Raw genomic sequence first — 15119 nt, 5'->3', positions numbered from 1 at the left:
AAAGAAAAAAAAAATATTATAGAGGAGTGGGTCCAATATTTTAGTGTGTTTTTCCCTTTAAAAATAACAATAATGCATATATAGGTAAGAGTTGGATTAGTAAAACAAGGCATTAATATTGCAAAAGATGGGGATGAGGTTGGATATGGTTGGAGGTTAGGTCTATCCATGTCATCCTTTCCCTTATTTTTGTTGTGAGCTCATATGGTATATTTAATAAGAAGAGAAGGAAAAGTAAATATAGAAGGCTCTCTTTTGTATCAAATTATTTACTTATTAGTTATTAGGAAGGAGACGTTTGGTTGGGAATATAAACATGAGATAAATAAGAAAGAGAATGTGAAAGGGAATATTAATAAGAATATGAAATTGAATTAAATTAAATTAAAGTCAGAATAAATAGTATTTTTGTTGGTTTTCCAAATTATGATCGGTTCATATGTGAAGCTTGAATGGTTGTTAAAAATTCCTTCTAACATATTTGTGTCTCCGAACATTGATCATTGCCAAATGTCCCATTTTATTAAAAAATTATAATTTTTTTTTAAAAAAATCATTTTCAAAAATTAAGAAAATAAAAAATAAAGGTAAAATTTTAGCATTAATTAAAAAAAAATAATACTAAATAACAAAAAGAAAACTAATTAACAATAAAAAAAAAACTAAAACTTTATTAGTGATTTATTTTTCTTCCTTCATTTTTCTCATTATATTTTTTGCAGTACATTAAATATAAACCCAGATTAAAAATATTTTTTTTTCTTAATAATTTCATGTAACAATTTCTATTATCTCATTGAAGGAACTTTATGAATATTGCTATATTTTGAGCCAAATCTCATAAAAAAAAATAATAATACGTGCATGAACGAATCTATGTATTCAATTTTTTCTAATTTTTCAATTATAATTTTATATTTTTTTTATATCTTATTAAAAATTTATTTTTTGACCCCCTAAAATAATTATTTTGCACTTTGGTCCACTTACAAATATTTTCAGCTTCTGACCCTGAATACATGGTATTCAAAACATAGACTATGAACAAACGAAAAACTCAAATTTACAGTCAAACACTATTATAAAACACACTTTTCAATTTTTATGACCTTTTTCAATGTTCAGCGCAATTGGTGCAGGTCATGCAAGGGTTGTAGAATAAGGTTTCATAGCTAGCTTTGATAATAATTGTTAACCTTACTTTTAGCTAACGACACTGAGTCTTTAAAGCAATAAGATTGAATGATCAATTATTAATAAAATAATAAAAATAATCTCGAGAAAGTTTTCAATTATTTTAGCAGTGTAATGGCTCGCTAAAAAATTGAAAATCGAGATTCCTAAATAATAAAATGGCTCCACTATTTATAGAAAAATACAATGATTTGTTATCAAAAATAATAGGGAAATAATCGAGAAACTAAATATTCATTCCCATCAATTTCTCGGCTGTATAAAATTGATCCCACAAATATAAAGACTTGATTTTGACCGAGTCAAAAGAAAAATATATATATAATAAATAAATAAAAAAAAATGTATACATATATATATATATATAAAAACAAATAGAACATTTATCCCCATTCCCCCCCCCCCTCTCTCTCTTCAGACCATAAGAGAAAAGCCCACAAACTCATCACTGGCGTAGCTCTGGCGACCATTCTCTGGCCACTATGTGGCCCCACGCGTCGGACCATTCAAATCCCCAGGTGCCGACAATCTCAACCCCCAAGTGGCGCTACCCTTTTGCTGCTGTTAGCCCAAGATCGCAAGTTAAAATTTTTTGGCCACCTCCGGTATCCTTTTGACGAGTCGTCTTTACCATTAGACTCAACTTGTCGAGGAGAACAACCTACACTAAGTCATTTCGCTCAAGCCGCTACTTTTTTTAGTGACGTTTTTGTAGCTCCACCCCTTTTTAGCGATATCGTGTACTGTTTTGACAAATGATTAGCATGGGTGTGATCTACTCGTCGAGGTAGTCATTTGATATATAATATCCCTATTTTTAGCGACGTTTCCAGTACACTGATTTCTACCACCACGGATAGTTAATGTGCATCGCTTAAGTGAGATTTCAAAACTTCAAACTTTAAATATAGTCATATTATATGTCATTGGATTTAGTTTTGAAAGTAAAATATAATCATAATAATTATTTAGCTATTTAATGGTATAAGGGACAGTGATATCTAAGATGACTAAACAATTGGAGCTCGGGACTTGAGAGCTTAAGATCGTCTTTTGGACAAAGTTTAACGACTTGGGAAAGGTAGGGACTCAACTTGATTATTGGACTTAATTTTTATGACTTGCAAATTGTTTGAAAAATTAAAAACTTAATCTGCACATTTTTGTGAACTGTTCTGGGGCACTAAGTGCCAAATATATTTTTGTACAAATAATTATGTAGGTTATGATTTTTTAGTTTAATCAAAATACAACCATTATGCTGCTGGATTTTTTAGAAAATAAAAAGGGAATGTGTTCTTTTGTTATTCTTATTATTTTGCATGCTTTTGGTTGTACTGATGAGAGCCATATTGATCATGATTTGTGAATATATGTCATCATAGGTAGATCAGGTGTGCACTCACCTGTAGGTGAAAGAGCTAGAATCTGTATAGGAAGTGAATTGAATCTGAGCCCCAATATTATGGAGGTTATCAGGTGCGACTAACCAGTTTTGGATGTCGTTTTCTATGATTGGTATTGATAGCTAGGAGTCTAGTGGACGGTGTGATATGCATTTGACGCTTGATTTTTTGATTATATGTGGTGTCTCTACTTTGTTATACATTTTGATAATGGTGATGAAATGTTGTATTTTTTTTAAAACTAACCATGCAGGAATTTTTATTAAACTAAGGGTCTTTGATATTAGTTTTTTTCCTACTGAGCTTAATAAGCTCACCCCCCATTTTCTCTCATTCCAGGAACTCAGTTTGATGCTAGTAAATAAGGATGGTACCGTTGAGGAAAAAAGTCGTTATTAGTTTAGTCTTATTCTACTTATTAAACTTCTAATGAAATTGATTTTGTATGTGAGCTGGAATAGATGGTCTGGATCACTTAAATTAGTTATGTACTAGTTAGAAATGAGGAATGATGGATGCTAGATATTATTTTAGTATTTTACTAACTTATTGAATCTATCTATTTAGTGACTACATAACTTTGGGGATACTATTGTTCTTTTATATTAATGAGTGGTCCTAATTTTTGTACTAATATTTTCTTATCGATATAGGAGTTAATTTATTATTTTTAAATAAGTATTTTATAATATAAATTAGATCATTTTATAAGTGTTATATTTCTACAAGGGTCAAAGTGTGACCTTTGACCACCCAAGTTATGGATATTAAATATCTGCCTGGACCTAAGGCTCGGGCCGTGATAGAAAAATGGTATCAGAGCACTGGGTTTAATTACCTTGGAGTGTGTCACCAAATAGTTTAGATTTATTTTAAATAATAATAGTAATAAGTATCTTCATACTTATATGTAAAAGAATGACTCTTTTAACCCCTAGTAGTGATTTTATTGTTTACCGAGCCAACATGAGTGTTGTGAGACAAAATTCTATCTTAAGGCAATATCCGTTTCAAGTTTCAAATTCACCTCTGAAGGAGTCTAGCGCTAAACTTCAATCAAGAGATTGTTTAACACTTTCAGCTTTTCCTTGAAAATACCAAAATGAGTCTTGTTCCATTTTGCCAAACACCTCCGTGTGTTAGCCAAATGAGTGACCACCTGGTAGCTCTTAGCTCCTAGCACTTTAATAGCCCAAGCTTATTTAATGACCTCCTTAAATTTTTCATCTCTTGCCCACACATTAAGATATTTGAATTGGGTTCTATATTTTTCCTGTTCCAACAAAAGATCCAATATTAATAGCAAGGGATTGAACACCTGGTTTAGGATAGGTAAGAATCCAATCAGGATCACACACAACTTTGTCTAATCTTTCCCAAATTAGATCTTGAAAGCGGCGACCATTTATCTAGGTGAAATGATTCCCTATAGTTCCCAAGTCCACACCCCAAGTAACATCCAACAAATCGCTAAGGCCTTGACAATCTCCTTCTTCAACTCCATTTTGTTGGCATAAGATCATGCTAAGGTCTCCAACCAAATCTAAGGATGGTCCAGAGTCAAACTCTCCAAAGCTTGACTTTCCCAAAACTCTTTTCTAGCAATCCTAAGTGGAGGGTCATAGACAAAAAAAAAAAACACACCAATCTAGGCCATTAAGAATGTTTAAAAAAAATCACCAAACCCCAAACTTCACCAAACCCCATTCATATGCTCTCCCACGAGCTTAGTTTCCATCAAGAACAAAACATCTGGGTCTTCTCTCAAAACTAAAGCTCTAAGCGCTTTCTTAGCCATTATAATCTTGACTTCGCGGTAGTTCCACGAAAGTACTTTCATGGGGCTTTGGGGGGTATAATTTGGCTCGCCTCCTCGACCAAAGAAAAATCCCTCTCAATGTCTTTCCCCTGAACACTCTTGTTCTCAAATTTTCTCGGGGCTCTAGTATCTGAAGCAAATGACTCTTCATCCTTTCATTGATTAGCCAAACGGAGGGGAGATGACTCAGTAATGAGCCCCTTACTAGTATCCCCACAAAGCAGGGTATCATTATCCCTATCATTTGAGCCCTTAGGCAAGTTAAATTCATCCCGATCTCGAACTGCCTCATCCTTCTTCGAACTATAGGAGCTCTCAACAGATTTCATAGAATTATGAAGAAGATGAGATTTTTTACCTATACCAACACTTTCATCCCTACTAGTCGTCTTATCGTTCAGATCAATGCCACTCGCTTTTCTAAATGTATAGCAACTTTGTCCCTGACTTTCATGCATAAAATCACTTTTGTTAATAAAATTCTCAGAAATCCTTTTTCTTTTTGATCCAATGCTAGCTCCAAGTTCACCCATTTTTTCTTCCAAAAATTGGTGGCTTCGGGACTCCTCTCAGCCCAGCCAAGTGGGGCTTCTTCAATTTCTGAATTGGGTCTGTCTTACTAAGCCTAGACCAATCCTCATCATGGGTCACTCTAAATCTAATCGATCCAAGTTTTTCTTTGAACAAATTGGCCACATGCACCACGTGTTGAGTAGGAAAGTTTGAGCGGTCCACATAGTCATTGTAAGTCACTGAGTAGGAGTTATCCGCTATTTGAGAAACAACCCCTACCATACCCTCTACCTCCACCCTAGTGGTGCCACTTCAATAGCGCTAGGGCCACCGCGCCTTATGCCTATCTCGTCAGTCGCTCTGTCTTTCAGGCAACCCACCAGACTAGTGGAAACAGCCAACACCACACTATTCCCTTACAACTTTGAGTCATCTGTCTAAAGCCTTCGACAATCTTAGAGGTCTTCAACTTCTAGAAGGGCAAAGCCATTCTCCAATCGAGACCCTTCCTTGAGCCAAGGTCCAAACATGGGAATGGATTGACCATCTTAGAAAGACACCATCCTTTTCTGGCCAAAGTAGTCCTCTTCTACATGGCCAATAACCACACTTGTAACAAAAGATAGGAAGACGTTTATATAAAATGACCCCACACCTTTTTTGTCCCCATATCCAGCAACGAAACCCCAACAAGGAGGGGGACAATAAGGTTAAGCTTGACTTGAAAATGAAGATAGTTATTCATAATGACCCCATTCTTTTGCACCTTGTTTGCCTAGATAAGAGTCACCATATAATTAGCCATGTCCTCTATGCACTCATTTGCCATATAAGGCAACGACACCCCCATTAACCTTAATCCAGATATCCAGAGCTGATAAATCAGTAGATTCCCACTTACCATCCTTCGAAAGTGTCGCCACCATCATAAAGCCACTACAAGGGCCCCAAGGCCCATTCTCCAAAACAAAATTCACTTTCTTAGGACTATTCAAGTGAGATATATAGGTTTTTGGAACAGGAGCCTGCAAATGCCATCCTGGAGTAAGCTTCCACATGCCCGTAAGAGCTTTTCTCAAGGTCCCTTTTGAGACCACCTTCTTAGAGATGAACCTCCCCACCACTGTCTTAGAAATCATTTCCCGAGCTGTTTCATTATCAGGGGCCACTTGAATAAAAAAAATCCTCTAGGTTAAAGTTCTTAGCTTCTTTAATTATTTCCTTGAAAATTAAAGAATGTACGGAGAGAGAAATATATAATTTAAAATATAAGAATGTCACCTATACAATTTGAAATACAATATAACTATAACTAAATTGGAATCCTCTAAAACAACATTTCAAACTTTATTCTCTTACTTTAGCATTTATTTTTCTTTCTTTTTTTATCCTTAGAACTTATGTAGTTTTAAATGGAAAATTTGGTTTCGTATGTTTAAATGTAAAATATGTTGTTTTAATATACCACCAAATTAGAAATGGTATATATATACTTTTAATATTTTTTCCTCCCAAAAATACCCTTACATTTCAAAAAAAACTTCTTTCTCTCACTCTTCGGCGTTAACCCCGACTTAGAAATCTTACCGTCGAACACACAGACTCAAAACCCCGGTCGCAAGGCCTCGCCGTCATCTTCTCTCACGGCCTCTCTCATTTTTTGCGTTTCTTTCTTCTAGTTTACCAATATTTTGCGATATTTAGCGATGTATTCACATTGATTAGAATAAATCTGAGGCTATGGTTGAAGTTTAGTGATAATTTGCGATATTTAGCGATATTTAGCGATGATATTAGCGATGTGTTTTCGCGATGTTGTGAATTGAAGACATTTAGCGATGTTTCATGATTTTACGATGTTTCGCGACATTTAACGATATTTCACGACATCGTCAAAAACCAGAAAAAAAAAATGCAGAAAACAAGCGAGTTGAGAACTCATAGATTTTGGAGCTTTGGGTTTCACAATTTCTCTTTGTAGTTTCGCGATATCCTCCTTGGTTTTGTCTTATGTTTCGTCTTCAGAGTGCGTTCCGCTGGAGGTGGTGCGGTGGTCGTGGAAGAGAAAGAGGGAAGGTATGAGGAGGTATTTTGGGATTTAATTAATTTTAGAGTATTAAATTTGTATGCATTTTAATGTGGTATATTAAAAGACCACGGATAGGGGTGTTCGTGGTGCGGGTGGTGCGATTTTTGATAATTTTTTCAAACCAACACGTACATGCGGTTTTTCTAATTTTCCAAACCGCACCCGCACCGCGAAACTAAAAAACTGCACCGCAAAAAATGGTGCGGTGCGGTTTTTGCAGTTTTTACGGTTTGGACTATCACCAAATAATTAAACTATCACAAATATAATAAAGCTTGAGCAACACTTGTCAAAATTACTATAAGGCTTGAAAATAAATATGAAAAAAAAAATAAGTTTCAACAATACAATAATTAGTGGACTTTGGGTTGGACATTCACATATTGGACCTAAATAAATATAAAAATTAGTATTTTTATAATGTGCGGTGTGGTGCAGTTTGAATCGCATATTAACAATTCAAAACCGCAAACCAAATCGCACCGCGCGGTTTAAGAAAAATTCAAACCGCAACCGCACCGCAAAGAATTTCAAATTGCATTTTTTTTGCGGTGCGGTGTGGTGCGGGCGGTTTAAACGGTTTAAACGATTTGATGAAAATCAGAGACAATTTTTAAGCATAAATTGTCAAATTTCCCTTTTAAATTAAAGGTACTAATAAGAAGAGTTTGTGGTACTGATTTAAGGTCTGTGCTTGTTTTTATAAGGGAATGATTTAATCATTAAAAAAAAGGAACGAAAAAGACCTGTTTGGCCAACTTTAACGCCAAGACTAGTGACACCAATCACATACGGTATTACAACAGGTAGGTGCATCTCCCACCAGCTAACTCATATGTTCTAATGAGCTTTTTTGCCATGCTTTTTATTTTCAAATAAATAAATAAAACATAAGGATGTTTGGAAATCAAAACTTGAACTGAATTTTTTTTTTAAAAAAATTATAAAATAAAATAGAGAAAATATAAATAAAAGATTAAATGACTGCATACTAAAAAGAAAAAACAATTAGGATATAAAATGCATTAAATATTCAAAATTTTAGAATTTTTTAGTGACAAAATGCAAGATCTCCAATAACTACAAGTATCGTTTCTAAAATTTCTAACGATAAAATACAGTGTTTTATCGTTAGAATTTTTATTCAACGACAAAATTGTAGTCACCGTAACTTTTTGCAACAAAAATTAAAATTTTAACATTGTCGCGGCCGTTAGTGTCACTAATCTTAGTAATGTCACAATAAGATAATAAAAATTATCATTTTTTTGTGGAGTTTAATTATTATGAGAGAAAGAGAGAGATGAAAAGGGATATAGAAAAGTGGATTGAAGTAGTTAGGAAATATGTGGTTCGTAAAAATCAAAGTTGAAGGTTTCAATTAATTTCGTGCGGTGTGCAGCAGCGACTGCCTTCAGCCACCTAACTTCAACACGTACGTAGTGGCCTACTCCTTAAATTCAAAGCTTTTTTTTAGGTGAAATATTGGCAATTCCCATTAAAACTAACTATGACCATCCTGTAATTGAGATAAAAACTAAGCCAACTTCACTTCACTTTTTACCATATATTTATATATATATATAATATATTGCTACTCATTTAGTTAAACAGAAATGAAAGGGAAATGTATTATACATAAATAATAGTCAAAATAAAAGTTATTATTGATATTTGAAGAAGTCGTTATTTCATAATTAATCGCACTTTTTAAGAGCTTTATTTCTCTAAAAGGAAGTCTAATATAAAATAACTACATATATTAAGTTTATAGTTTTGATAGTTGCTTATTAATTAATCGTTATGATATTTGACTGCATATTTATTATTTGTACACATACTACATATTATATATTATAAGTTATAACCTTACAATAAGTGAATATAATTGAGTGGTTGAATAACTAGACCATGCACAAGATAAAGATAACGATAAAGGAGGAATATGCTGTCATCGTTTGAGGTGTTCTAGAGAAATTACTAATAGGGTAAAAATGAAAAAGTCGTTGCTACATTGATGAATAATGTTTTTACAATGCCTACGTAAATGTGTATATATATATATAATATTTAAAAATTGTATATGTTTCGACATTAAGAAGAATCTTTTAATCTATTTCTTATTTGTTTTATGATGATGTATTTTGTAGTTATTTAAGATATCCTTTAAAATTTTAAAAAATTTTAAAAAAATAACACGCCGAAAACAAGATTCAAACAGTCTATAGTACGGGTGTTTCTTTTATTTTATCAGTGTGTGAAATAGACTGTTTGATTATTTTTTTCTATATTATAAATTATTTCGAACTTTTTAAAATTTTGCAAGATATGTTAAATAATTATAATATATGTACACGACCATAAAAAAATTAAACTAACTTTTTTTTTATAAATGTCGAAAAGTTAGAGGTGCATCGACGCACAAAAAAAAAAAATTGCACCCGTAGAAGCTCTCCATAATATTAATATTTCTACACGAAACTCTAACAAGCTAACTGATGATAAAACTTGCACCTTTGACATGTTGATGACTAGAATCCATATCGATTACCTTATTTGATAAAATTATAGGAGTTTTGCTATTTTGCTATGTCATGCATATTGTCACCTCTCGATTGAAATCTTATATAAATAAAGTGCATGTTTAAAATATGTGGCCATATATTGGCGTTGAATGTGTGTACATGTATGTAATCATTATTCACCACTAACCAAAGCCATACATATATGTCGTTTTTCATATTCAAAAACGACATGATTGCTTTACTAAAAAGAATGTTTTATGGTCCTTTTGTCTTGTTGTTATATATTAGACTAGAGATCAAAAACAATAAAATTTAACGGTAAGAAATCAAAAAATAGAAACATTTACAATATGTTGTATGATGGTGTTTATAAATAACAAAGAAAAAAAAGAAGCATACATGATATCAGGGCCGGCCCTGGGCATAGGCGGGCTAGGCCTGTCCCTAGGGCCCACCTAGTCCAGGGGCCTAAAAAAAAATTTTACCTTTTTAAAATTACACAATTTTTTTGCTGATTTTGAAAAATACCATTTTTTTTCTAAATAAGGGCCCAAAAAATAATTTTTACCCTATAGCCCACTACATTTCAAGGCCGGCCTGCATGATATGCATGAGAGGCAGGTATTGACGTGGTCAAGCAACTACCAACAAACACTCGATCTACTCAAATCGACTTTGCCAAACGATATTCACACATTATCATTTGTTAGAAATGAAAATAAAATAACAAGAATGGAAATAATAATATGAATGATAATTGAATGGAATAAAATTTAAATTGTATAAAAAAAAATTGATTAAAAAAATTATTAAATTTTTTCTCATGTTATATTGGAATGGTCTTTCCTTTAATTTAAAAATAGAATATATAGTAATTCCACCAAAATAGTATAAAGGACATTTTATTAGAATGACATTCTAATACTTTCAAACACAATCAAACAGATGAATGGAATGAAAATGATCTATTCTATTTTATTTCATTACCTTCAACTAAACGCCACTTAAGTATTTTGCCTTCCTATTGAACATGAAGAAGAAGAATAAGAAAAAAAAAATAACTATACTCTCTGGGAGTGAAATACTTACATTTTATTACTTGTTGCGACGATTTGCGTTATTTAAATTTTTAACATATTTAAACTACCTATTTGTTTCTCTAATCTCTAGACTAACCAATTCACATAAAATATTTACTATGTTTTTTTCCCGCAAAGTTCATAAAATATTTGCTATGTGTATAGCCGTTATAAATCCATACATTTTGTGCCCCATTCAATTTAGATTAACTGATAATGGGAAAAATGAAAATTAATTTAGCGTTTGATAATATTTTTGTTTTTAAATTTTTTATTCATAAAAATAAAAATAAAATTTTTGTTTTTAAAAACAAAAATGTATTCTATAACCACTGTTGTTTTTCAATTTTAAAAACAAAAATTTTTCATCACATTATTTTTGGGTAAGCCTAAAAAGAGATACGTATTATTTTTGGGTAAGCCTAAAAAGGATTAATCAGATTGATCTCTTTTCCATCATCACTCCAAAAAGATTTCTTCTCGTGTGTTGAGAATTAAACTAAGAACTCCATATACACTATATTCTACTAGCCCACACTAGTACTTGTGTGTGGTGAAAGAACTGGAAGACTACAGTGTGACTTCTTCGTCATCATCCAAGAATACAACTTACGAAGAAAAAACAAGGATACCCTAATAGGCTTTAAGAGGTAAATTTTTTTTTTTTCAAATTTAACGTATATAGTTATTGTAATCCTAAAGATGTGATACAATGATAATCAAAAAATATTATTCCGCTGCGTAACTGATTTAGTACTACAAAACTAACAACAATATTGCTGAAAATTTAAAAGTACAATTTTTGAGCAATTCCTCTGCTTTCATTTAATTTGTATATGTGCCTTGAGGCATACATGAAAAGGGAAAGGTAAAAAATGCATTTAAAGGAAAGGAAGGTTGGATCTTGACACTCCCATTTTACTGATAATATCGGTGCAGGTGGTTTACATTCCAAGCTTGCGGAATCTTTAATCCCTCCAGTCTTTTCATTTGATAGGTTCTGTTACCCACTTTATGCTAGATTTCATAAGGTCCTTCCCAGTTGGGTCCTAGGACTCCCACTCCCAGATCTTGAGAGGCTGGAAACACTCTTCTCAAGACGAGATCACCAACTTCAAATGTCCAACTTTTGACTTTAGAATTGAAGTGCAAGGAAATTTTGCCTTTATGCATTTTCAATTGGACTTGAGACTTCTTGTGGAGCTCTTCAATTAAATCTAAGGATTCCTGAAGTAGAGCGTGGATCCAGGTAGGGTCGTAAGTTTCTTGCCTATGAGAAAGGATGGTATTTTCAATTGGGATGACTACTTCATATCCATATGCCATCGAGAAAGGATTGTGCACCGTTGAAGTTTTCTTGGTGGTCCAGCATGCCTAAAGAACTTTGGGAAGTTCTTCCAGCCAATGAGCTTTGCAGGCTTGCAATTTCTTCTTCAATGTGGTCTTCAAGATTTTGTTGACGGATTCCACTTGTCTGTTTGCCTGTGGTCTAGCCACGACTAAGAAACTTTTGATGATCCCATGCTTGACACAAAAGCCAGTGAAGTGATCGCTATTAAATTATTTCCCGTTGTCAAATACAATCTTGTGTGGGAGGTCGTACATGCATACTATGTTCTTGATGATAAAGTCCAGAGCCTTCTTGGATGTGAGCATATTCATGGGTTTTGCTTCCATTCACTTGGTGAAATAATCAAAAGCCACTATGGTGTATTTGACCCCTCCTTTTCTGGTTGGAAGAGAACCTAGCAAGTCGATTCTCCACATAGCAAATGGCCAAGGACTATTCATCAACGTGATTTCCATTGGTGGAACTCGCAAAATTTTGGCATAACGCCGTCATTATTCATATTTCCAGATGTATTCGATGCAATCCTTTTTCATGGTTGGCCAAGGACTATTCATCAACGTGATTTCCATAGATATATATAATTTCCTTTTTATTCTTAACATATATATAGTATATATATGATTGATGATTAAAAATATTTTGATTATCATCCATAATAAAAATTATATATCATATGCTTAAATTATGAAGATCTAATGACGATAGTGAGCTGATGATCATTGTGGATTACATGTGTAAAGATATTTTCTTCTCGATTCTTAATTTTATCTTTGTTTAATTTTTAATTTGTTGGGAGGCTTGAGAGGTATGAGACTATGATCCTATACTTGGGTTATGACTTTTTTGTTTTTTTTTTTTCAAACTTTGAGACATATTTAGTTTTTATTTTCTACTAGGTTATGCTTTTTTAGGTAGGTTTATCTTTTATCTTCTATGAATTATGAATGCATAATAAATATTTGTGAGAATATTGGTTTAATTTATTTTTTTCAATTATTTTAAATTAATTTTTTATTATATTTTACCTTAATGGATACCCGATGGGTTCCCCATAACCGATGGGTATTCTCCTACCCTGAATCAGTTGGTTATTAGACGAGGATGGGGGTATAAATAGGTAGCGGAGATGGGGGCAGGGATTGCATTCCCCGTACATTAACCGCCCAATTTCCATCTCTACTCGCATTCCTCAGTCCATTCGAACTTTTTATTTCCTCGCAACACATTAAAAAATGGGATGCATTTATCTATGGATTTTGAAATGAATCGACTAAGGTTGCAATCCTTCCAGTTACACTTTGCACATCCTTGAACTTCTTGGGGAAAGGCATGTCGAAGAATGCTTTGATCTTCTCTGGGTTGCCTCGATTCCCTGAGAGCTGACAATAAAGCCTAAGAACTTCCCAGATGAGACTCCAAATGTGCACTTCTTGGGATTGAGTTTCAATGCATACTTCTAGAGGACTAAGAAGGCCTCATCGAGGTCAGTGTTGTGCTTTGCAGAAGTTTTAGATTTCACCACCATGTCATACACATACACTTCCATATTCCTCCTAAGCTGGTCCTTGGACATCCTGTTAACCAACCGCCGATAGGTGGCTTCGACGTTCTTCAACCCAAATGTCATCACTTTGTTACAGTACACGTACCCCCTTATCCATTTGGATACCAGTATGTTCTTGATCTGCAACGTGCATTTTGATTTGATCATAGTCAGAGTAGGCATCCATGAAGCTCAAAAGCTCATATCCGGATGTGGTGACCACCATTTGATCAATCCTTGGGAGTGGAAAAGAATCCTTTGGGCAAGCCTTATTGAGGTCCATGAAGTCTATGCACATTCTCCATATATCATTAGGCTTAGGGACCAGAATGAGATTTGCTAGCCACACTAGGTACAATGATTCTCGAAGGAAATCATTAGTATTTCTCGGAGAAATAAGGTTAAAGACATTATTTTTGAGGAGGAATTGAATTCAAATTCAGTTCTTACTATCACTTTTGACAATGTATAGGCTTCTACACCAGTCATTGATTAAGAAATGAATCTAGAACCTCAACAAGATAATGTTGAACAACTCCCAATTCAAGATGAGGTAATTGTTCCAGAAGAACAAATTTAATACCCTCAAGAACCAGAGATAATAGAACATGAGGATGACAATAGAATGATGGAAGATTACCTAATCAATTTTTATCAGACCATGAAAAGTTCTAGCTCTCAAAAGTGGATTGATGACATGGATGAAGAGATTAAGTCCATGCAAGACAATAAAATTTGGGAACTTGTCCCATTACCATAAGAAGAAAAAATAAATTTGGAGCTTGAGCAGAGACTCGTACTGATAACGTGTTATTAAATAATATAAACTATATAAGAATAAAAAAGAAAAAGAAGATGAAAAGAAAAAGAAAAACTGAATGAGAATTTCTTAATTGTTTATTCTAATGGGATGAACTCCTTTTTATACAAAAATATGAGTAAAAGAATAGGAACTAAATCAATCTAATAAAAGAAAATACAATCAAACATTAATGGTGATCAATCTAATAAAAGAAAATACAATCAAACATTAATGGTGATAAATTAATTTAATAATTTAAATATTCATAAATAATATTTCATAACAATTAGATTTTAAATTATTTAGGTGTCGTTTGGTAACACTTTTGTTTTTTAATTTTTTAATCACAAAATGAAAGTAAAATTTTTGTTTTTAACAAATTTATTTTTAAAAAACAAAAATGCGTTCTGTAACCACTTTTGTTTTTCAATTTTAAAAACAGAAAATAAAAGTGTGTTCTGTAAAATTCATTTTCATTTTTATTTTTTTGATTTTATTTAAGTCGGGTCAAGATCCGGGGTTGGATTTGGGTTCGGGTCAGAAGCCGGGTTCAGCGCCAAGGCCGTGAGGAGGGGATTTTGGTCCGGGTCTGGTTGTAATCCAAAAGATTGATTAAGAAAAAAAAAACTGTTTAAAAATATATTGAAAGTGATTTTTTTTTTTTTCTAAAAAAAATTTTGATTTCTAATTATAAAATTGAAAAGTAAAAACAGTTTTATAGAATATGTTTTTGAAAAATATTCACTTTTTAACTTTTAAAAATAGAAAACTGATTACAAAAGTATTACCAAACGACAC

The sequence above is a fragment of the Cannabis sativa genome, chromosome X (genome assembly GCF_029168945.1).
Source record: "Cannabis sativa cultivar Pink pepper isolate KNU-18-1 chromosome X, ASM2916894v1, whole genome shotgun sequence".
NCBI lineage: Eukaryota > Viridiplantae > Streptophyta > Magnoliopsida > Rosales > Cannabaceae > Cannabis > Cannabis sativa.
Note: the sequence above shows the minus strand (reverse complement) of the source record.